Source organism: Dunckerocampus dactyliophorus, chromosome 6 (genome assembly GCF_027744805.1).
Source record: "Dunckerocampus dactyliophorus isolate RoL2022-P2 chromosome 6, RoL_Ddac_1.1, whole genome shotgun sequence".
NCBI lineage: Eukaryota > Metazoa > Chordata > Actinopteri > Syngnathiformes > Syngnathidae > Dunckerocampus > Dunckerocampus dactyliophorus.
Window position 1 is genome coordinate 26,793,643 of NC_072824.1, and position 24,382 is coordinate 26,818,024.

General features: G+C 41.4%; 1 protein-coding gene across 3 annotated transcripts in view; it reads right to left on the reverse strand.

The window, feature by feature from the left end:
• Positions 1–353: 353 nt before the first annotated feature.
• LOC129183293 (endonuclease V-like) overlaps positions 354–24,382 on the reverse strand; it is a 67,198-nt gene continuing 43,169 nt past the window's right edge. Inside the window, exon 9 of one of the 3 annotated variants that reach the window (XM_054780379.1) lies at positions 354–432. The gene's annotated coding sequence lies outside the window, so the exon portion shown is untranslated. Of the gene's footprint in view, positions 433–9,848; positions 11,448–24,382 lie in introns of those variants that run through there. The other 2 variants (XR_008570768.1, XM_054780376.1) reach the window with 2 other exon arrangements.

Genomic DNA, 24,382 nt, shown 5'->3' on the forward strand with positions numbered 1-24,382 from the left:
GCCTACAGCTAGAAACACCACCAAAGGATGTGTAATTAGGTCAATTGCAAGTTCTTCAATGCATATTCAGAGTTTAAGGAGACACACACCTTCACCACTTGACATATTGGACTGTGTGAATCGGGTCATACATCACCACAGCCCCAATCTTCAGCAAAATATCGGTGCACCTGAACAAACTGTAAAAAATAAATACAAGTAGCATGATCATTATCATGCGAATTAGAAGTGACACAATATTTCTGTTAGAAAAGCTGTCTCATGGCAGCCAACCAGATGATAATACACAAAATATTAACATTAAGTGCTTTTCGCAAACCTTGCAATCCAACCTACCTGGTTGTTCCCAGCATCAGCGTCAGCGAGTGACGTGTGGCTGTTTTTTTCCACTGGGGTTGAACCGCTGCTGCCGTGCTAATGTCCAAGCAGAAGCTGTAGTAATTGTACATTTGATCAAAGTTACTGAAGATTTGTCAGCTCAAAACATGTAGATGTTCGGATTTGTCTGCACCGTTAATCACCAAGTATCAATAATCCGTAGTAGGGTTGAATATGGCGATAGTTTGAGATAAAGATGCTTTGTCACACCCCTAATTGGGAGTGATGCCGGCTCCCAGCATGCATTGTGGTACTTGGTTTGTAAAAGTTGCGGCAAGCACTGCTGTATGCACACCAAATTTAAACTTCACTATAAATAAAACTGAAATGTGTTCCTCTAACAAAAAATTCTCTGCGGTGTGGACAGTGTAAGGTGTAAGGACTGCCAACTCAATGTATCCCACCGCCCCCCCACCCTGTTTCCTCCTGGCAAAAAAACGCTCATTTCTATACATGATCTTCAGGCTCAACATGATTGACTCTGTGAATCTTATTTGCGGGGAAATCCTTTCGAGCCTGACTGCAGCAAGACAAATGACACAATACTTACATAAGTTGGTTTTGCACAAGCGAGACAAACACAATATTGTTCAGTGGCTCTGGAGGTAGAGCAGGTTGTCGAGAAACTGGAAAGTTAGCAGTTCGATCCTGGCTCCCTCCCCAAGTCACTGTTGTTGTGTCCCTTGGGGAAGACACTTCACCCCCCCTCGCCTCCAGAGCTGCCCACACTGGCGAATGAATGTTTGTAGGCGCGAATTGGCACACCACACCAGGGCAGCTGTGACTACAGATGTAGATTACCACCACCTGTGTGTGACTGAGGAGTGAATAAATAATGGGTTCACTTCACTATGAAGCATTCTGGGTACCTTGAAAAGTGCTTTATAAAACCTAATCCATTATTATTATTCTTTGCTGTATGGATGTGTGGAAATGACAGATGTTTGGGTGCTGCATGTGCATGTGTATTAGACAGGAAGAGACTCAAAGTGATGATTCAGCAACTGAAGGCAAGCCAAGAAGAAGCTGGCTATGACTAGACAGGCAGGAGATGCAAGCAGTGACAAGATGCATAGATTTCCTCCCAATAGATACACGGTGTGAGCATCGTGCTGCAAGGATGAAGAGGCGCATCAATAACAAGGTGGGAGGAAAACAGGAGGATTAAGGACAACACAATTCACATGGATGTCTTCCTCGCATTTGCATTCCTAGGCTACTCTCTAAACAACATTATCGCGTTTATGATAGGTTGATTTAAGACGACAGGTCATCCTTATCAAGGTGATGAAATAGTTACAGTGATTCTTTTCCATCAGGTCCCTTGTATTCCCTTGGTGCTGTCAGCAGTGAGAGGATATCGACTGCACGCAACTTGTGTGATATATTAACTTTTCTCCTGGCTTCTTCTTATTGGCCCATAAAAAAGGTGTCATGTAATGTGAACGTTTTTAAATGTTAATACTAACGTGAGAAGGAAGTTGCTGTCACGTCTCACGTTCCCTTGTCTTTTGTCTCTGCATCCTCCGTGTTTTCTTCCTGTTCCAGATCCACCTGGTCCTGTCTGGAGGCGGAGCTACCAGGCGCACAAATTGCCCACCTATCTACTTAGGCTGACTGCTGGCAGTGGCAGATTATTCCTCTTAGCACCTTGCTACACTTCCGCTGCGTCTCCGCTTCTCGTTTGCTCCTATGTTTGTATGTGCGTTCAGTAACCACCGCCTTCAGCCATACCTTTTTGCATTTTTTATGTTCCATGGTGCGCCCTTCTCTGCACCATCGCTTTATGTTAATTGTGGACTGAATAAATTAAGCTCACCTCACCTGCCTCTTGTCTCTTCGTCTGAGGTCCAGCTCTACCCCACAACTGCGTGTGAATGCTGAGTTGAAGCTGAACTGAAATGCTTCACAGTCGTCCCTTGTCAATTCGCACTTCGAATTTCGCGGCTTCACTCTATCCCGGTTTTTAAATATATATATAAATTAATAAATCATGCTGTTTTGTGGTTAAACATGGCCTATTATTAGGCAAAAAATGCACATTTAAGCATTTAAGTTTTTGCTTAACTCATGCATTTTCAAGAATAATATCTCAAACAAGTAAAATACAAATATAAGGCATTCAGAAGATGCATTCAAAGATGATATGTAGTATTCTACACTGGCCAGTAGGTGTCAGTAATGTTACTGTAATGTTTGGATAGACACACAAGCCCCAGACTTGGATCTCCGGAACAACAGGCTGTTATTGCAGGTTTGAATTCTCTCATAAAAGGCACAGTAATCCCTAACACACGCTACTGTTGTGGCCACAGCCCACTCCGAGCTAAAACTGAACTCTGAACCCTCGACATCACTTCCTGTCCTTCACACGTGCGGAACACATTTACAGCAACACACACGAGCACAAGCCTTATTTATGTCTTAAATGGATTACTTTCAGTTATATCTCTGGGGCTCTAATCATGTTAAAAAAACATATCTAGAATGTTGCAAACAGGTTTTCTGTGCTCTAACTACAACAATATTCAATTTATAAATAGGGAATCCAACGTTGTGGAAATTTACTGATCATGGTCGGGTCTGGAACCAATTGACCGCGATAAATGAGGGATTACTGTACAGGAAACAAAGAATCTTAAACAGGGATGTCAAAGTCGATTTAAACAGAGGGCCAAAAAAACAAATTTGCTCCAAGCCGAGGGCCGGACTGATTACACAACCTAGAACCTAGACCTAACACTGTGTATATTATTCAATGATTACATGAAAAAAAGCAATATTTTCTTATGGTTCTGTCAGTAATTTCAAGTGAAAACATTTTTCATGATGTTTTGCTTAGCTTCATCAAAGAGAACATTTGTTCACACAGGTATGTGCTGCCAAACATAGAGCGCGTCCGAGTAGCTTGGATGCGCAGCTGGGACATTGTGTCGGGGATGAAACGTGCGAACTCGGCAGCACCTTCTCCATCATATCTTGCCTTCAGTGTGTCTTTGCACTGGAGCTCAATCAACTCCATTTGTAGGTTTGGTGGTGCGCTTTCCACGTCAACTGCAAAAGGATTGCTGAGCAGTTCAAACCTGCTTTTTTTTGGGCTTCAAAGTCAGCAAATTGGCATCGGAAGTCGGCGGCAAGTATGTTGAGCTTATGAGCAAACTGGGCATTCGGGAACACGGCGGTAGAGAGCTTCTCTTTCATGGTCTGGCAGCTGGGGAAGTGGCTCAAGTTTTCTTTCCGCATCTGCGGAGTCCCACAGACTCAGCCTTCAGTGTACTGTACATATCAGACATGACACGCATGATGTCCCTGCAGCTGCAGATTCATCACATGCAGATGGATCACACAGAAACGCCATTTCGAGCTCTGTTGTGTCTTTCCCTTTGCTTTGCTTGAACAGACAGATCTCCTCAAAAACTCTTCTGTTATGCTGAGGCTGGAGTCTACTCCACGAACGAAAATTGACAGCTGGGCAATGTCAGATGTGTCCGTGCGCTCATCCACAGCAAGCAGGCTTTCCCACAAGCTGTTCATTTTGATTGGTGGAAAGCTGGTCTACACGTTCAGCAACGGTGTTTCTGGTCAGGCTCACGTTTGAAATTAGTTGCCTTTTGTCTGGGCACACTGCGTCACAAACTTTAAGCATACCATTTTTGGTAAACTCTCCTTCTGTAAACGGGCGTGCTGGTTTGCGACCTCTTCTGCCACAATAAAACTAGCCTTGACAGCAGCCTCGCTTTGTGATTTGGCTTTTGTGAACAGAGCCTGCCGGGACTTAAGACCTCGTTTTAATACTTCCACCTTCTGTAGCTTTTGTTCCGTGTCCGTATTCTTGCATTGTGGGGAATGTAGTGCAAAACACCAGCGGGCGGCTGTGGCCTGCAGGCCGGTTCTAATAGTAATTATATATCATCCCGGGGCAATAGATATATGACTTTGACTTGACTTTGACATATGTGATAAGGACAAGTGAGAGTTTTGGAATGATTTGACGCTTGATTGGTTTGAATATGTTGAGAAATGTGGAGGTAGTACAAATTCAGAAAATCCAAGGGAATTTGTGTGATGGAAAATGTGGATTTTCAGGAAAAAAACATTTTTACAGGAAAATTGTTAGTGTGAATGTCTTGCATGAGCTGAATGTGTTCTTGGTTTTAGTTTGATACCAAGATCATCCACGTAGTCTTTGTAGATGCACACAAATGTAATTAGGATATGTCTTCTTCTCCCAAGCCTAAGGTTTAAGAGGTTAAATCCAAAAAAGATCTCGCAAAAAATGACACACCCATAAGCCACTACGACCAACCAACGACCAACACCCGTCGGAAAGTGTAGACTTGAAAAAGGAAAGCAACCTACGCCAGATAAACAGTTTTTAATGTGAGATATAAAGGTCAAAACAAAAATATGCAAAAATTCCAAAAGCTACCCTAGACTGCAAAGTGTTAAAAAAAAATAATGCTCAGTTTTGACTTCCTTGTGTAATCTGAATCAACCTCAATCACAATAATACCCATCTAATTTAACAAATACCTCCCTGAGCCTCATTATCTTGATAAAAGCTTTGATTCTGAATATCCATAAATTAGTCAGATGTTCAGAAAAATCATAAAGAGTGAGATCACTCATGCCAAAAAGTGATGTCCCATGTTCAGAAACATATCCATCCATGACAGAGGCTAACTTTCTGTCAGTTTCCCTCACCAATTACTGCACTCATGTCTCACGGGGAGACAACTTCAGACCTGTGCACGCTGAAAAATCCCCCACTCCCCGCGAAGTTCATATATGTAGTTCGATGATTCATTAAAGCATTGTTCTTCTGGGGTTTTTTCGTGTGCACACCTCCCCCAAGGAACTGTTGATATCTCCTTTCCACTTTAGTGGGTAAATGACAGCCTCACAGCCAGCAAAGGGCTACCGACCCCCGTACAAGACATACTAGAATACCCCGCCTCTGCACTGGAATTAATACACTCTATTAACTACTACTCAAACTGAATTTAAATCTCAGGGTACCCCACAATACGGTATGATACGCGATTCACGGCTCCCGATGATAACATCTTGATACAGTGATAGGGTGAAACAAGTTTGTATTTTTCTGCATTCAGCTGGGATAGGCTCCAGCTTACTCGTGACCCTAATGAAGACAAGCGATAGAAAAGGGGTGGAAATTTGCAGCATACTTTAACCAGACTACAAGCAGCAATGGTACAAAAAGAATAAGGATGTTTTAGCAACATAAGTGTAAACAGGATTTTTAGTTTCGGTGTCTGAAAAACAGTAAAGCTATTTTAAACTCATTCAGAAAACACAAATCTCATGTCCCTCAAGTAGATCAATGCTATTAAGTAGAATCATATCAAAAAGAAATATTTTTTACACTACTCCTTCATGTTGAGTCGCAGGCCGCAAAATATGTATATGGACCACCCAATAGAGTCTATTGGGTGTTCTATATCCATATACACACGGTAATGAAACGAAGAGAAACTCTGAGGCTGACCCGACTTTTCTGAATAGAAATTGACAAGATGTGCGACCATCAACAATAAGTGCTGGTTTTTAATTCAGTGTATCAAACCCAACCACAAAATATCATCAAAGAAAAGTGATCCATATTTCACGCTTGGGTGAAAATCCTTCGCCGTCCGTGAGCATCAAGTTGATAAACTTTTGTAAATAAATAGAATTGGCAATGATGGTTTAATCATCTCGAGTGCAACTGCATTGCTTAAAATAAGCAAAATCATCTTTTTTTAATTGAAATTGGTCATTTCTGTAGATTATTCTGCCTATTTTGAGAAGTACAGCTCCGATAAGTAAACTGGTTTCACATATAAAATGCCTGCTAGTCAATAATACAGTAAACACAGTGGAGGAAGTAATTATTTGATCCCCCTGATGAACAGTCTCTTTCATGGTAAATGTATTTAACAGAAGCAGAATATCAACAACATTCTGACCCCCACAGACCGGTTATGTGTCCATGAAACACACAACTTAGACCTGCCACTTCAGTAAGTATCTGACTGAACTTGACAGAAGACCACTATTATAAGCATCATTGTGAGCAAGGTGACACAATGGGTCAATGATGTCAAGGGAGTTGGGAGCACAGTCACCAAGAAAAGCATAAGTAAGACACTTTCCTGTTATGGATTGAGATCCAGCAGCGGTTGATCCTGACAAGCAACACCTGAATGACTCAGACAAGGCTTGGGAGAATGTCACGTGGTCAAAATTGAGCTCTTTGGCATCACGTGGACTGGATGTGTTTGGAGTCAGTGAAATGGTGAATATGAGTCCAGCAACACCATCCATACTGTCAAACACGGAGGTGGCGACATCCTACTTTGGGGATGTTTCTCTGACCAAAAATCCCCCGAGACGTGTGCAATCCTGGTGACCAGCTGTAAGAAACATCTGACCTCTGTGTTTGCCAACAAGGGTTTCTCCACCAAGTACTAAGTACTACGTACTAGTACCAAGTACTAAGTCTAAGAAGAAGATGCCGGTGTCTTTGTCACATATACAAGAATGGAGAGGCAGCAGTGCACAAGGATAGGGCGGGAGACAAATATAAATAACAGAGAGCAACTTGTGAGGTCTGATTTTTTCGAGTAGGCATTTTTATGATGCAAATTTATTACTCTCTTGAACGCATATTGTTTTGAGAAGCCAAACTCTTTACTTAAATGTCCCAGCAACTAAGCAGAACTACGTTCCTCGTCACGGAAATCTGACCAGAACTGGACTCGCGGGACCAACTGGGGGGGTAAGTCACTGTTGAAGTAGTACGCTGCTGATGAGGAGGTCATCCAACTTCATGTCAAAAAATCCAAACTATCCCTTTCAAAGCATCGCAATCAAGAATGGTTAGGAACCGGAATCAAAACGAGGAATCTGAATCGGAACTGGAGGCGTTCAAATCCTGACAATGCCCAACCCTATTCAGCAGCAGCTGTGGGCACCCCCCATGTAATCGCAATGGTACCATGACCGTAATTTTCGGTGTATAAGCCGCTACTTTTTGCTTAAACTTTGAACCCTGCGGCTTATACTGCGGTGCGGCTAATTTATGGCTATGTTCAAATCTCATGACATATCTTTTACTTCAGAACTACGACTAACCATTAAAATGCTGTGCCCCACTCGCGAGTCAGTGGGGAAATGGTGGCTCTTACTTTGGCAGGAGGCAGGAGCCAATCACGAGCTACTAGGGAACTCACGATGAGCTGGTCAACCCAGGGGAAACCACAGGAGGTCATTACTCAATATAACAGTCACACTCTATTTCTTGCCTACCTTTTGAGTGTTAGGTTGCTGTGTGATGATTTTAGCATTCGTTCTAAGATGACAACGTGAGTCAGACTGTTTTTGAGTAAACCTCAGTAAACATCCAATCACTGTTAGTATGCAAATGTGCCAAGACGCAGCGCTGTGGTGTCAGGTTTCAATACGCACTTCGAGAAAACAGAGAAAGCGACCCGTTAAACAACTAATAATTAACAACAACTAAAAACAAAGGTTAATTTGACATCCATGTAATAGGGAATAGTTAATAAATAGCTGTTTTTCCCCAGTGGGAGCGTTTCTCAGCCACACAAGCACAGACGGGAGACTGCATGTCTTTGTTATAAGCTCACATTATTTGAGAGTTAGCCCATCCAGTTAAGATTAATGTTATGTTGTTGGTTGTTAAAATCTGGATGTAGGATATTTTATTCTACTTTTAATTTTTATTTTTCAGTTTCCCCCCTGAAGGACTGCCACCTTTTTGTGGTCAGGGGGTTTGCGTGCCTCAGTGACCCTCAGAGCTATACCAGGAGGAGCAGAGTCTTCAGGTGGGACACCCATGTTGGACATGTCTCAGGGTAGAGGCCTGACAAGGTGCAATACACTTCCCCAGGTTGAGGGCTGGACACACAGCTGACAACCCATGTCGTGAACAAAACACATAAAAAAAATGCATGCCTAGAACCGGCCCTGCCGAGGACCACCTGTATTTACAGTCATGTGAGTAAATGAGAACATCACGGGATGTGGTCACACGACTGTCAAGAGAGATGTATAAGTATTGCAAGTTGCAGTTTTTCTTACACAAATTGCAGTTTGTGTCATCTGTAAGTCAAATTGCAGGAAGCAATACTTGGTCACATTTCTGCTGTCGCCAGTCAATGTGTCCATTATTAGCTTTACTATCACTTATACATACTAATCTATTGTCTCTGACATTGGCAGCAGTGTGCGGATCCCTGACCCCTCCCACTGATCAATACTGCCCCATCTGACCACGTCTATTTCTGGATGTCGTCCCCGCAGAGTCAGCTCACTTTCCACCTTGTCCTTTGTTTCCGCTCACTTGAACGGGCCCGCGTGGCAGAGAGCTACCATCTGCCAAGTCTGACTCATTTTAAAAGTACCCCACAGGTGACACATTAGATGCAATATGTCTCATTACTATTTATGCCACCAGTGTCCAAAGTGTGGCCCGGGGGCCTTTTGCGGCCCACAGCTTGTTTATTTATTGGCCCGCGGCACATTCCACGGATAAAATTAAACACAGAACATTAAGTGGGTCAAATCCCCCCAAAATGACACCTGCAAACCAAAATGTCTTACAGGATAGTCTGTCAATCAATTTCCTTTGGGATGGTAAAAAGTATTTATTTGAGTGGTGGAAGTTGTGGTCTTTTCAGTAGCATGGTTGTGTGCTTTTAACTCAGCAGTGCTGAGATTGCAGCTGATTACATCGATATTAAGGTGATTTGTGCTAACATATCTACCTAATGTCTGTTTATATAGCCACAAAATATGCTTCTAAAACTTGGGCACTGAGACCATCGCCATCCGTGACATTAAGTGAGACCTCACCCTAACTCACTAGTTCAGCAGACATGAAAGGATCAATTGTTTTTCTTGCTTTTCTTTTGCAACTTTTCTGCAAGACTAATTATCGTAACGTAGTTACGACCACAACAAGGGTTGTTCAGACACAGTGGAACTTCGGTCAGTGTCATTAATCTGTTCCAGACTCTAACCAAAACGTACCGAAATAATGTAAATCTAATTAATCAGCTAACGCAAAAAAGTATTTATAGTATTACAATTAGAATTTAATATACATAAAACAATTCAAAATGCATACAAATGATGAATGAAAGGGATCAAAGAAAATGTAAGGTTACTTTTACCTTCATTGAAGACGTGATTGTTGGCAAAGACACAATGTGGCAGAGAGATCAACATGGACATTTCTTCAGTTATTTCTGGAATTCCATAATGTTTCTCTGCTTTTCTTTTCATCACTGCTGCAAAATAACCCAAAATGGAGCCAAAGAAAGTTGCAAGTGCCAGCATTTTGATAAAGAAGGTGAGAAACACTATTGCATTCAAAAAATAACTCATAGCAAAACACAAAGGTGGCATCCATGTTGCTCTTACTGCCACATTGTGTCTTTGTCTCAGGTCTTCCATGAAGGTAAAAGTAACCTTAAATGTTCATTTATCCCTTTTCATGTTTTATAAAACTATAAAAACGCGTTGTGTGTATTTTTGAGACTTGCAGCGTAACTGTGTTAGTTGCAAAGAACTACACTCAACCACAAATGACATCATCATAGACGGGCAACAGAGCTGACTTCCGGTTATTGTTTCCATGTATTAGCAGGCTGCTAGCAAGGATGTTTTGTGATGAAAATACATTGAGAACACAGTTGCACTGACACATTGTATTAATAACGTGACAAGACATGCCGTATTATATGCTAACCGAAAAATCTATGCAAATTGAGGCAACATTTATATGAAATTTACCAAAAAACACACTAAACGGGGCGCACGCTAACCAAGGTTCCACAGTACAGTGTTCCCTCGCTCTATCACGGTTCACCATTCGCAGAATTTTTTTTGTGCTTTATTTTTTTTCTTACAGCGTATGAACGCTGTTACAGCCTGGCCCTTTAAGAAGAATTGCATTGTGGGAAGTTGAGTGTCGATCTCTTCCCTCTCTCGACTGTCTGCACCGCCCACTGTTTTCTGTGTCCTGATTGGCTGCAGACCGTTGTCAATCAATCTCCTTGGTGCCGTCCTGCCATGTCTCCTGTGTCATCGCTAGCTTGCTTGCTGGCTTGTAAATGAATCTTCGGTTCGTCTGCAGCGAAATGTTTTAACAAGGATACAAAGACGCTGAAATATTAAATATGTGTGAGTGACTAAATAATTTCTTGTGTTGATAAAATTCCAACAAAGGTTTGAACTTTTTGGAGCATGCTTAAACAAGAGAGAAATGTCAGAACAAGTTACTGTCTGTCTGAGAAAAGTGTACAAAGTGTATGGTGAGGGCGTTAAAATATATATAATAACTGTAGAAAAAAAATAAAGTTTGCTACTTCGCGGATTTCACTTATTACGGTCTATTTTGGGAACCTATCCCCTGCAATAAACAAGGGAACGCTGTAGTTTGTTTATGTTATGTTTGTGGTGTACATTTTTCGCCAGGCTGCATATACGTGCAAGATTTTGTATGTTTTCAAGTATGTTTAAAGCCACTCAAGTGTCCTACAACCAGGAGCGCCATATAGGGGAAAAAGTTAGGACAATCCAAAAGGCCCCTGTTAAAAAATATAGAGATGTAGTGACAACAGCTGCCTGTGGGTGGACCGATGTGATATTTTTCATGGGGAGAGTTCCGTGCCCCTGCTGACAACACATCCACAGGTATTTCTACACGACCAGCATATCAGGGACATTTATTCTTTATTTAAAAGGCGCCCGGTGTAAAAGTCGGACTGACCCAAAAATGTAATGAGAACAGTATATAAAAAGAGTCAGTCTGACCCACATCCCCTGTAAATGTAGGGTGAGTGTATAAAAAGTTATCTGACCATATTTGCTCAGATGATATTACCTGCACTTTTCAAAGCTCAGGGAAACTCAAGTGCACTTTCTCACCAACAAACACACACACACACGCACACACACGCACGCACGCACGTGCACACACACACTACAAGTTGCTGATCTTCAAAGTTGCTGAGTTCTTTTGCAGCATCATTCAGTTCCTGAAAGAGAGAGAGAGCGGCATAAGTCATGAAAAGCTTTTATCGGTAAAACAAGAGCACATTTAGTGCATCTGCAGACACGCAACGTATCTCGGACAAACTTTAATGAAACACCAAAAAAACAGCAGGGACATTGTATATGACATGAAAAGTACCTACATTAGATCTTCTGAAAAGTGCTAAGCAGAACACTGTGGCATTGTATTGCTTATGTGTGTGTGTGTGTGTGTGTGTGTGTGTGTGTGTGTGTGTGTGTGTGTGTGTGTGTGTGTCTCAACAGCACAGACAAGAGGCCATTAGCGGCCTCCATCATGACTTCCAACAATGCGGCTGTCTAATCCAGTCCAGCTAGTTTGGGGCACTGAATGGCCACCTAGGACATTTTCAGTGCACTACAGAGGCAATAAACACCAGCAAGTAGAGGTGGAGATCAGCAAAGCCTCAAGGAAGGACGCTATCACCATCATCATCATCAGCTGTCATTGTGTCAAATGGGCACTAAAAGGATACAAGTTGTCATAGCAGGAGTGGACATCGTATAAGGCAGTCCTTGGATCACTGACCGGGGAAAAGAAGTGTGTTATAGCTGCAGGGAGCTAAGAGTTATTAAATGCAGATACAGTATTCTGTGCTGCAGCTGATCATTATGCAGAGACTGTTGAGTGGCCTTTAATGCAGCTAAGTGTGTGACTTCTTTTTATGTGCATGATCTTATTGTAAAATACACTCACTGGACGCTGGCAAACATAATCCCATGAATTTGTAGTTGTGACATACAGTACATAGTACTGTATGGGTGGGCGATACTGCAAATTGCAAAAAAAACAACAAAAAAAACCCACCGGGGCACCACCTTGAAACATTATAATCTTGTTATTAGTCTCGCTTTACAACATAGGGAATTATGATTAATAGCCAAATGAATAATAAGTACAATTGCCAAATGAATGATAAATGAAAGTAACTTTGGAGGTCTTTTCCCTGGCAGAGGTTGGTGTTACTCACTCTCACGCAACACAAATAAAAGCATAAAGTGTTCCTCATTGATGTGACAAGAAAGGACATCATTGATATTGTCAACAAATGTAAAGCAAAAACATCAACTGATTGTACTGGAATTGAAATGGAAACGAAACAAGGGTTATGAAGGAGATCGCAGAACCACTGACGTACGTCATATTTTGCTATTTCGGACCGGTATATTTCCAAATAAAATGAACATTTGAAAAAAAACTGGAAACAAACATGAATTCACAAACTACCAACCAGTTTCCTTATTACCACAATTTCTTTAAATAATTGAAAAGCTTTCAGCAACAGGTTGGACAAACGTACAAGAATGAATTGCTCGCAGGCAGCAAATACGGAGACAGAGCTAATATTTCAACTTCCAGGGCACTAATCGACATTACAGAGGAAATTACCAACACTATAGAGCGCAGAAAGTGCGCAGCGGCAGTATTCATGGATTTAACAAAAGCATTTGCAGTTGGCGTAAGCCTTACCTCTTTTAAATGATATTCAGTGATGTTCAATAGGGAGAAAATCTGTATAGCGAGAACAGGGCAGCCAAAAGCCAATCAAATTGTGAACTATGGCATTGCTACTATGAATGACAATACGGTAATTTGCAAGTGACATCATGCAAGGCCTTATTGGAAGCGCACTTTACTGTAAATTTTCTTAAACTTTGAAGCATGCAGCTTATACAGCAGTGCGGCTAATTTACGGCTAAATTCTAATCTTGTGGCATCTCCTTTACTTCAGAACTACTACTAATTGTTCAAATAATGTGCCGCTCGTGGGTCTTTGTTTAGCAGGAGCCAATCACAAGCTATCAGTGCACTCACAACAAGCTTGTCAACCCATTGGAAGTCAGTATAACAACATAACAGTCTGACTGACGGTGTCATCTTCCAAAGAACAGCACTAAATTCGTCACACAGTAACTTAATACTCAAAAGGTGTATATAGAAATATACAAATATGAGTTTTATGAGTTTTAAATGTAAAACCCCCAACATTTTTAAGTTTTCCCAAAAGTCATTGCGTCCGACCAACGCATTCATTGGGGTGCTGCAATGACATCAGCTTGCTTCTGGGCTTTGGAATCTGGGTCCTCTGGCTTCCTCTGGTGGACAGAAGCAGCATTGCAGCACCATTTTCTATGCTTTCTTTGCTCCTCTAATGAAATGGTTTTCTCAAACGATCTCCCCTTCAATTTCCAATGGGTTGACAAGCTCGCTGTCACTTTTTTCATAGGTCATAATTGGATCCTGTCAAATAAAGAGCTGATTAGTCCTCACAGACTTGTGAGCGTCCCAAAACAACACTTTATGATGTGGAGACGTGCGGCTCATACAGGAACAAATCTGTTTTTACCTCTAAATTTATTGAGTGCAGCTTATACACTAGTGCGACTTATACACCAGAATTTACGGTAAGCGCTTTATGCACACTATAGACCTTGCAATCCAACCTACCTCGATGTTCCCAGTGTCTTTTTTTTCCCATTGTTGAATGTTTCGGAAACCAAATATGGATAATAGGGACAGCTGTTGCCAAGCAGAAGCTGAATTAATTCTACTTTTGATCAAAGTTACTTTGATTTGTCAGATCAAAACACATACATTGTCGGACTTGTCTGCACCCTTAATCACTGAGCGGTTCTATTTACATGATACAGGTGGCATACGTCTTCGTAATAATATCAAGCCTGGAGACTTTTGTCGTCAAAGTCTGCTGCTTGTGAACTGTTTCCCAGTAAAATACGTAAACAGACAATGAAAGCAGTGTGCATGACACGTGGTGGTCCAACACAGCACATGATATATATGTCCTATCCTCATTTCATTGCCTGTTTTGCCACCGCCCTCGTGTGCTCATTCCAAAAATAAAGACTACTTAAGCGGAAGAACAGAACATCCTCATTATTAAATGTGGCCTTATTCCACTGCTCATGTGACAGCCTCTAACATATTTGGACGACCAAGATTTCCTTTAGGAAGGGTATTATTTAAAAGACTAATGGTGAATGATATTTTATGAATGTAGCACGTGGTGCAGTGGTGCTTCATGGCTTATGACTAAAATAATTAGAGATAGTAGGCAATTATGCATTGTTTTTAATTAAATATGATGATGCATGGGATATAAAGACAGCACTAATTGCAAACAATGGATGTTTACACACTATTTCTAATGGTGAGTACAAAAATAATTTCCAACAAAGCTCCACTTTACTTGTCAGTTGTCTCTTGAGCTGGAGCGTTGTATCTTGTGGATTAAGTGTTCACATCTTTGAGGAATGGAGGTAATTGTAATTTACTTGTACCAAATATTATGATTATTCTTAATGCTGACCTATGAAGGCGAATGAAATCGGAGCTATTGAATTACACTTTATTGCAAAAATCGATCAAGTTGTTTGTCGATTACCCACAACTTAGCAGTCATTTATTTATTTTCCCGACAGGAATCTTTGTAAAGGCAAATTAAATTAAACAATCTGTTTATTTGTTTTTCTATTTTGCCTGTCTTGCTGAGACTTAATAGTTTCTCAACAAATTAGACATTTTAAGTACTATATGTAAGGGATGGGTATAATAAAATAGATTTAAGAAGCTGATTACCATCTGCCCCGAGAGGGTCTGCCTCATGCTCAGGAGACAAAATGAAGGTTGATATTAAAAAGTTAACTAAAAAGAAGAAAAGTGGTGTCGCTGACTGAGTGTGGTAAGCGTGACTACATATTACTCCCCCTTGTCGTAACAAAGAACGTGGTAAAACGAGGACCACCTGTAGTTTGTGGTGTAAAGAAGAACATTTGTGCATATCTTTAAGTACAACAATGCATCTTTAAGCAACCCTTGAGATTTGTTTGGATTATCCAAATATCATTAAGGTAAATTTTGCTTTTACAAAATGTAAGCCATAAAAATCTTACTAGCCTACAAACATGGGATGCACATTTTAGTGTGAGGGTTACTTAAGGTAAATGTGGTGCTTTAGTTGAAGCAGCTATTGTCTTTTTTTGCAAAACACTTGACATAAATGTGGTCAGAATTATGACAAATGCACCACTGGCACGCACAATCAGCAGTCACAGCAGTGACTGTACATTGTGCAACATTCTACTACTAATGGGACAAAGTAAGCACAGATTTGCATTCATTTAATGACTTCATCTTCTTCAAAAAAGATGACACTGAAGCTGAGTGTGTATCACTCATCTTAAGCGGGTTCCACCGTATGCACACAAAGCAGAAGTCAGCACACTTTTGGAACAGTACACAAAGTTGTGAAACGCTTCACCATGCTGGTAAGTAAAGTATATAACATGAGGCCGCACACACTAACAGAGCCATAAACATGAGCAATATTTCCCCATTTTCCCTACCGGTGCAGACGGGAGAGCTATAGATCTTCAGGGGAGCTGAGACCGTCACTGGCGATCATCTGCCTCACACTTCACATTGCCAGTGAGATGAATGATGGTAGAGGGGGTCACTGTTTAGTGTGTGTGTGTGAGAGAGAAGAGAACCCAAGTGTGTCGTGTGAATGCTGGCTGCGTGTGTGTGTGTGTGCGTGCGTGCATGCGTGCCTTGTTTTTCTCCTGAACTCTACCTACAGTTGCAACTGTAACAAGCAATTGACTGCAGTGATCAAGTCCAAGCTATAAACAGGCGGTCCTCATGTTGAGACGTTTCGAGTTACGTCGTTGGTGTTAGTACGACATTTAGCGTTTACGACACACTGCAGAACTACTTACGAGTTACACAGTGGAAGAATATGTAGGCGGAAGTAGACACTGTATGTCATGAAGGACATCACTTTTTTCCCTTCTTTATGCTTCGCAAGCATGAGGCAGACGATGGCAGTGTGTAAAAGAAAACTGAAAGTGAAAAGTAAAGTGTGTAATGATGATCGTACCTGCTGCTGAAGTTAACGATAAGTAGTGAGCAAGTCTACAGCCCTAACCATCCACTCTTTAAAGTTAAAGAAAAACTGCACTTTTAAACTTTTTTCTGTGCTTTTTAAAGATACGAAAACAGCTAAAAAGAGGCAGCTAATTGATGCACGTAATGGAACACACCGATCACACTTAGAACGCTCGCTATTTAGACACCTTCAGAAGCCTCCAACAAGGTTTTATGGTTTTATATACATTCTGCGACCATGTAGTAACAGGTACATTAATGGTAACATGTAATACTTACAGTATTTTATTGTATTATGGCAATTTTAAGCATTACCGAAACTTCCTACCTGGGCGCATTGATTTCACATAGCAACATAGAAGCAAACCCCTACGCTTAGCGTTGACTTTTCCAGATTCAAAACATAAAAACAAAAAAAAGCAGCGGCGGCAGCTCCAATATGTAGCGTTACCTTTCGGTAGTGGCCTGAGGCATTAGGAGCGAGGCTCTGACGCGCTGTGGGAGAGTGTGTGGTGAAGCTAGTCGCTAGCCGGCTTGTAGTTAGGCTACTAAAGTAGTTCTTCGGCGTATCGATGTTAATAATAATGTTGGAGATTTGTTAATGTGCAGGTCGCATTGTTTTTTCAGATCAGGTAGATTAAAAAGCTTAACGTATGTGGCCCGTGGGCCGTAGTTTGTCGATGCCTGCGCTATGGCATCCAGTAAAAGTGAAATGTGAATGCTTGAGAAAGCACAGATGTCAGTGTATGGTAAATAGAAATGGGTCATTTACACACACTGTTTTTAAATGCTGATCTCAGCTCTCTTGTGGTCCTTCACTGTCCACTAAACTGGCTTCCTTGGTTGACTCCAACATGGGCACCGACGGGTGTAGAATTCTAAAAAGGGGAAGTCAGTCAGTAGTGAAAAGCCAGTCTGTCTCGTTGGCTCTCCTTATTTCCGCTTCAGAGCAGCTGCTCACCAACTATAACCAAGCATTTTAAAACGATGTCTCCCCCACCGCCACACCAAACACACACACACACACACACTGTACAGGATGATTGATGGCTCACATCCTGTGCAGGTAAGAGTAATTGATGGAGAAAAAGGAAAGTGAGAGAAACGCCTCTATGACATTGAACAACAGAAAGACTTTTTGCAGGTTTCTGATACTTGACCTTACTACTTGACATTAACTTGTGGTTTTTGCCTTCTTTGGCGTAGGGGTACCAACAATTTCCAGCACATGTCTAGAGTCAGGCTGGAGACCTCACACGCTAGGCAGTCGATCATAAGAGGGTGTGATTTAGGGCTAACGCAACACTCACATTGCTCAAATCAGTCCTCAGTTTTCACCGGCTCGCCTCTATTTCGGTTTGGATGATATATAAAGTTAGTTAGTAAACTTGTTTCGTAATGTACGCGGTGCAATTGGCAAGACCGAGGTGAAAACGGCTTGTGTCGCGTTGGTCACTGCCTCCACTCCGGACTGGGTACTTTTTAGGTTTTCCTCAGCTTGCTTCTATTTCGGTTTGTCTCTAAAGTTACTTGGTAAACATGTTTCGTAACGCACACGGTGTAATTGACAAGACAGAGCTGGAAACAGCTCGTGTTGGGTCGGTCACTGCCGGTGTTTGTTTTGTTTTTTTCTGTCTGCTTGCTTCTAATTTGGCTGGCGATATAAAGTCAGTTGGAAAACTTTGCCCGTAGTACTGAACGCGGCGCTTTTGAGAAAACTACAGTGAACAAGGCTGACTGATTATTTCCCTGTTTGCCATCACTGGATGTTTGTATGAATCACCAACTTCACACAGATCACTAAAAAACAATAAAATAATAATAATAAGTCTTATAGATCATTTACACACATACACAGTACACGTATTGCTGAATAATAAATAATAAATATAGCAACTTCTGATCAATCCATGTCAATTTCAGACTTAAAATAATGTACCAATTTAAGCCCCACCCATTTCCAGGTAAAGCACACCCACTTCCAGTTTATGCCCCGCCCACTCCAAGTGCAGCTACAGATACAAATAATTTAGATGGGTGAACAGATGGTGGTGTACTCGCTCATCCCTAGTGTGATTATTTTAGATGACAGTTTTTTAGTCAGATCAGTATAGGGACTGTTTTTACGAGCGGAAAATACCAGATCCAAAGGACGAGGTCAAGCTGCAATTTGGAAGAGGTCAAGCTGCCCATGGGAACCACACCAAGAGAGAGATCAAAGGAAAAGCCCCAGTTGTCAAAGCGTGGCCAGGGCTATATCTGAGAGCCACAACATACAGGAGTCAGACTTTCTTGTGCAGAGCGATTGCCCTTTTTGCTGAGACTGTCTCCCTTCTTGAGATTGTATGTGTACCATTTCTTCAATTAATCACACTGCTAAATCCATCTATGATGGTGAATTAGGAATGGACAACCGCTTGGTGAGTGTAGAGTAAAACTAAAGAATACTTTGACCCATCCGAGATCACCTTTATGACCCACCTTTCAATGTCCTCCACTGGTGTCCTTTACAGTACTTTACAGTAGTTTACAGATGGACACGGAATCTACATCACGATTCATCATTCCAAAACACAAAACAATGAACGAATCCACAAAACAACGGGGTATCTACGAAAGCCTGCTGCAAATGGCGCTATAAATATTCCAGCTGTTTGCTTGGACAGACTGAAAAGACATTTGTGCAACATTAGAGTTTGAAGTCTCACATCAACATCATTGATTCACTGCTCATCTTATCAACAAATCACACACTTTTCCCGCCTGGAGTGAAATGCCATATGAAGCATTGAGCCTGATGGAGCCTCTTTGGTAACGTAGCAGACAATACAAGCCCCCACCACTCATGCTGATCTACTCCACACCAACAAGCCCATTACAGCTTATGAAAGGCGCAGGAGCCAAGGCATTACAGTATGCTGTGGTGAAAAACCTGGAGGCTGTGGGTTTACAGTGAACCAAGATACGTTTGTGTGTGTGTGTGTGTGGGGAGGAGGGGGCTCCCAAAGAAAGGTATGAGCATGATGACAAATTGAAAAAGGAAGGAAACAGCCACCACTAATACTTGAAAGTGCAAGTGGCAAGAATACAGTAATGCTGAAGGTATCTATCTGGAGGAGAGGCATGGAATAGTAAACAAGCAACACTTGGACTACTGATGGGATGTCAGCACTCAGATGAGAGGTTGATGTTGCAGATTAGCATGTGATCATCTCTGAGCTTGAAACTGTGAGCTGCATTCAGTATTTCTTTGGAGGATAAGATGAGCACACAGTGAAGTGTGTGGGCGTTTCAGACCACTAGATATCGACGAGAATAACTAACAATATGCAATAGCCAGACACCTCAAGCTGTGTTTTAGAATAGCTGAGCTCCTCTGCAAATACAACTTGAAAACTGATATAGAATTACAGTCAAACCTGTCTATAGCTGCCGCTGAAGGGAAACGGCAAAAGTGGCCACCATAGACAGGTGGCCACTATAGACAGGTTGGTGGCCATTTTGAATTTGTGCGCACACATATTAACATGTCTGTGATTAGAAGCTGTGCTAGTATTGTCTTTTGTTACGTTTGTTTTTAATATTTTGTTTTTGAATTTGGATTTGGTTGGCTGACCTCAAACGTTTTTGAAGAAAATTTTAGTTTGAATAAAAAAAGTTTTAATATAATCTTTTCACATTTAATGTTTCTTGTTTCAAATGTGAGTTTATTATTTTTCGTGCATGAAGTGTTACGGATGCGTGTGCGGAGGACCACAGAATGCGGAAGCAAGTTAAGTGGATGGCAGTTCTTGAATTGCTTTTCAGCGTGGAGGTAATCACAGGAGTGAACTGAAGGCGCTGGGCTCCGCAGTTTGTGGAGCCCCAGGGCAAAAGGTTAAAAAACACAAGAGAATTCGCAAAAAGCTAGGTCAAGGGACAACTGGAACACCCAGCTGTGGAGACGCCGAATCTGGAAGGGCTTGAGCGACTTGGTGAGCCGCGAGTGCGTATACTGAGTTGTCATGGAAGGAACCGGCGTCTCACAGCTGCCTCTACTCCGAGTTAAGTAGGGGAAGGATTAATTAGCTGCCGGTGTGTCCAGTTGTCCCTGCTCGGCTGTTAAAGTATCCTGGGCTGCTGCAACGTACGGCAATAATAAACACAATCCGATTGGCAAATACTCAAATAACGCAATAAAACACTAACTTACTTTTGTAAATGATGCTGTAATATAGTAGTGTACACAGGTTGAAATCATCCATGTTACATCTGTTACATTTGTCTAGAAGTGCAATGATTATGAAATGCCAAGGCATTGCAGATTCATTCAAGTTTCTCTGTCAGCTTCTACAGGCTGCCATGTCACCCTGGGCTGACATTGCCCATCCATCAAGACACCGTGTGCACTGGGCGTCACGTTTATATTTTGTAGAAAATCTTTTTCAGCGCAGAAAGGCTGACCTAGTGCAAAAGCAAAGTTAAACACCCACTCACTGCACTTGATATGAAGCCAGCCTTTGACTTTCTGGAGGTCAGTGCCAGTATTACGCTGCAGGAGGCCCAGCTAACACTGTTGGCAGTTTTGCTCTTGTTGGATGAGTACGGGTCATATTTGTGGTGTAGAGTCAACCAAGCCCACCAGTGCCCTGTGTCTGTTTCTCTGCATCCTGCATTGTGATGTTAAGTTTCTTTTGTGATCATGTCCTTCCATCTGGTGTGCGGCCTCCTACAGCCGATGGATATGAGGCTGTAAATGGTGTTATTTCATGTCTAGAGGGCTCTAATAATGTTAAAAACCATATTTAGAAGGTCGTAAAAAGGTTTTATTTGTTTTAACTACAAAAATATTCCATTTAGAAATAAGGACCCCTACTTCGAGAAATTCACTTATCACGCTCGAGGCTGGAACTAATTAACCGTGACAGGCGAGGTTACTGTTGCTGTACTGCTCGCCCCTAATTCAAATGAACCACATTCATCTTACACTGTATTATTAAATGAGTAAAACTTTCAGGAAAAACTAAGTAAAACATAAAATGAAACCTTCTAAAAAAACTTTTTACTGGCTATTAGAGTGGTGCCCTCGTGGAAGTTTACCAGAGTAAAAACACCAAGGTGGATAATGTTGTGAAAAGTTTCACACTGTTAAATGTACACAGCAAAGCGGAGGCGGGAATCTCATTACGCTGTGAAGCCTCAGTCAGTGTGAAAGCCTTCCAACAGCGTTAATCCCCCTTCTGATCAAACTCAGCATTCATGCTGACTACGGGCGTACTCAGGAAGTACTCAAACAAAGCATTCGCGCTTCGGCCCATTTGCTTGTGCCATCACTTCCATTCTGCTGTGTTAACTGCAATTTCCCTGGCTATGTGGATTACTTTCACATTTGTGATTGCGAGCTGAAATCTACAAGTGTTTTGCATGTCATTGAGTCCGGATAAATAATAAGAAAAATACAGAGTTTTGCATTGTCGAATGACTCTAAATTGATGATTGTTCTCGATCACAGCTTTTGTCTTACTGCAATGTTAAAACAATAGCATCATAATAACTAACAACAAAGGTTATCATAACTCAGTTATTACTCAAGTTAAAAAAGTGAGTTAGGTAACCAATGAATGGTCTTTCAATGCTTTATCTGACTAGATATATTACAGGTATGATATTACACATCTCCAAACTTTGCAACATCCCTAAAGTGTGGCTTTGCGCAGACCTTTTGTTGCTATCTACTTTTGTTCACGTTCTTTCATGACTTTTTATCCACTTCTTGTGCGCCCTTGGTGATTAAATATTGTTTTTCTTCCATTTTCCCAGTTTTTGCATTGGGATTCAGCTATTAGGCTTCACCGCATCGTGACAAGTACATCTTGACCTACGTTGGATTGGTTTTAGCATGTTAAATAATATTAATTAGATGTGAAGAATATCAATGTGGCCCCCACAACCTTCACTTTTTTTTGTATGAGGGCCTCGCTGGAACAAGTTTGGACAACCCTGACCTCCACACTCTAACAAAAGCTGTTGAAAAAAAATATGCAAATATTGTTATTGTTGTAAAGAGACCATTTTTTATGAAGCGCTTGGATCGCCTCTTGTGTGCCTAATTAAGTGTCCAGTGAGTGTTTAGCCACAGTTGATGTGACACAAGGTCAGGCCATAGAGGCTTTACAAAAAACAAACAAGTACGATTCCATCGATCTACGCATCTCAGCGTCCTTCGACTGCTTTCAGTCACTGCTCCCTGGCGTAGGATCCTCTGAACGCAGCACTATGCTGCACTAATCTATGGGATGACTCAACTTTTCCATCACTGCCGCCTGGAGACGTTATTTACAGTCATGCAGCTGCGAGAAATGACAGCACTGTCAGTGCTAGCGCTAGGTGCTGAAACGAAAATGACTGGGAGGTTATTTGTCATTGTTTTTGGTCTCCTATTCTTCTCATCGAGGTAGTGTTTGTTAATAACCTGACCTATAGTTTCCAGAGTCAAAAAATATGCTTATCGGCATCTTGCTTTATAAATATTCAACTGCTGAAATATTTAGCAGTGCCTTGATGTGCAGTTTTCCTGAAAGAGTATATTTACATGTTTTTTTTTTACTCTTAATTCACTTCTCGATAATCCTGCACTTTTATCCCACCATCCATTTGAGAAGGGACTCGCAGGCGACAATGGGTCCATGCCGTTTTGAGAGGGAGAGTGTAACCCACGTTATTTTGTGGCTAGATTTTCTTATTTTCCTTGAACATAGCAGTGTTCGGTAGAGATTGTTTTTTTCTCACGCTCCTTGAATGCACCACAGCACTAGTAATGGTCAACTCGATTTCTTTTACTGACTTGAGTTTTTATGAGTCGCTCACTAAATTGAATTGAGTACTCGATTCACTTGAGTCGAGTGTCACAGAGACCATGAGCAAAAAACTAAAATCAACTCACACCGCGGCTCCCATAGACATACAGTCATGGAAAAAATGATTAGACCAGTTTATTGATCCATTTTAAGGCCTGGTACAAATAAACATTCCAGACGGACAGTTAAAAAATATTTAACTTAATGATGACATTAACACCATCAAAATATTATTATTTTTATAATTTTATAATTATTATTATTATAAATATTTTATGCCATTTTTTTGGTAAAATATAATAAAATTTACTTAAAAGCGCATTTTTTTTTTACTAAAAAGAGACGTATTCAACCACAAAACAGTATGGTTTATTAGTTCATATATTTTGGAACACCGTGATAAAGTGAAGCCAGAAAATTCGAAGCGTGAAGTGGCGAGGGATTACCATATTTCAATTTTGTAGTTTCAAAATAGCATTGCAAACTTTGTCGCCGGTGACAGCTTCAGTGTAAAAAGGGTTATAATCAAATTTCTTTTTGGGGGGGGGGGTTAAAAAGCTATATTTCTTGTGAGGCGTACTGGGCCATGACTGTGTGTTACCATTTTCTTCTATCTACCTGCCTCTGTTATTGTTGGCACTGGCAGATTGCTCGTTTTGGCTGAGGAGTGCACAGGGGAAAGGTGCCGATATGTTTGACATCAAGGTGGCCTTGATAAAAAATGAAGTGAGTGGTGGCAATTTATCAGTCTTTGAGCGGCACGTGGCGGCGCTCTGGTAGGGGGCGGCGAGGCAAAACGTGGCATGCTCGGTTTTTCTGTATGAGGACAGGCATGATATAATGGATGTCATTTCTCCAACAGCAGGTGGAGGAGAAAAGAGAGACAGGAAACTATGGACTTTCTCTGTGTTTCTTCTGGATGCTTTTTCTCCCTCAGTGCATCGTAGCCATCATCTCCTTCCTTCTCAAATCCCTATGAGACTCTCCTTAATGGTTGCTCTGAAAATGTGCAACCTGCACTTTCTCCATCGAGGAAAAGGCTTCTTGAGACGTCATCTGTACTTCTGTGTAGAAGGTGTCGGACGTTTCGCTCCTCATCCGAAGAGCTTCGTCAGCAAACTAATAAGTGCTGGTAGCTTAGGCCTTAAATACAGTAAGA